Source organism: Triticum aestivum, chromosome 7D (genome assembly GCF_018294505.1).
Source record: "Triticum aestivum cultivar Chinese Spring chromosome 7D, IWGSC CS RefSeq v2.1, whole genome shotgun sequence".
NCBI lineage: Eukaryota > Viridiplantae > Streptophyta > Magnoliopsida > Poales > Poaceae > Triticum > Triticum aestivum.
This window is the reverse complement of record NC_057814.1, coordinates 535754961-535756570: the sequence shown is the minus strand read 5'-3', so window position 1 is coordinate 535756570 and position 1610 is coordinate 535754961.

Sequence of the window (1610 nt, the reverse complement as noted above, 5' to 3'; positions counted from 1 at the left end):
TGTCTTTCACGTGGTCACCATGACCATGTATCTCCCGGCCTTCAGCGTCTGCTTCACACGCAGCCTGCCGCCGCAACTTCTCACCATTCACAACATGAACGTACACACACAGCTCAGTACGCCGGCACATCAAGCAGCCGCCATCTGACATGGCTAGTGTGAGTGGGCGGTACCGAGATGTACGTCGTGCTGCCGGCCATCTAGGACAGGGTCTCACGAGCGGTCGCCATGTCGCAATACTGATCGATGCCAGCGGAATGGATGCCCCGTACGCGCTTCCACGAGGTGGTGCAACGCATACCAACTCTCTGTCTGCGTGACATGGCCACATGGACGGCAACAGCAACACCCACACTGGTCGCTCTCCTCGCCGTGCGTGCGCTACTTGCTTGCGCGGCTGCCGGAGCACGACCCGGCTGCCTTCGATATTTCATGTGTGCATGCCGTGTGCTATGCTTCTAGGGCATGTTTGGTTGTCGTAGTCTACAGTGGCTGCATTGCATAGCCTTCTCAACTCAGCCTGGCTATGTAAATGCAGCCTCAAATGCACCATTTGCAAGTTGTTTGGTTGTCTGCATGCCCTCTTGCCTACATGGGCAGAACCACACTGCCTGGTGTTTGATTGCCTGCATGTTAGTGGACAAACCCAAGGCATGGTGTTTGATTGTATGCAACGTCTGGTGTGTGGTAACCTCTTAGGCCAGTTGATGAGGTTACCAACACACTTCGGCACAACCATGTAGCACAGAGCATAAGCAGAGCAGAGCATAGCAGAGCATCAACTACTTAATAGCATAGTTCAGAGAACATAGTACCACACATCATAACGATAGTTCAAACAGTTCAATGCATAAACTCGAAAGTACTTAGGAAGGAGGTGCCCCGGCCCTAGTCCTTGGCGGCGAAGGCTTCGTCGTGCTTCCCGCACTTGTTGACCACCTCAATGCCTTCCTCGTCGAAGATGATGACCTTGAGGGTGTCGGGAGTGAGGAGCTTGAACGTCACCATGTAGCCGATCTTGATATGATGAACGGCGGTGTAGGTGGCCCAACCCTGATCCAGGGTCACCCTGCCGTTCATCAGCTTCACCGTCACCTTCCAGAAGCAGCCGGTGTTGTTCCTGAGCTTGAATCCGTCGGCACCGCGACGAAGTGCTTGGTGAGGTCTAGGGGCATGGGGATGCACTCAAGCTTCGGTGTAAGGATGACCTTGCAAAAGTGAGTTGGGCCATCCTCCTCATGGTAGTGGTCGTAGTTGCGGCGCTTGTTGCTGGGGGGCTCCTCCATGCGCTCGTCGTCGCCAGCCTCAGGCGTCTTCGGTTCTTCCTCGGCGGTGGGCGGCAGCACAACCTCGTCCGGCATTGGATGAAGGGGCTGCTTGCCCTTGTTGTCAACGGCTGGGAGCACCTCCGTGCCCATCTCGTTGCTCTCCTCGATCTGCACACAATTCATGGAGTCAGGCAGAGCACGGAGTTCATGGCTTATTGAAGAGCATGTAGTTAAAACGGCATGACTGTCACTCTTCTCCTCCTCTGCATCGCCCCTATATTTACTCACCCTGCCCACCACTACTTACCCACCCCCTCTCTTCTCTTACTGTCAACCTTCCTC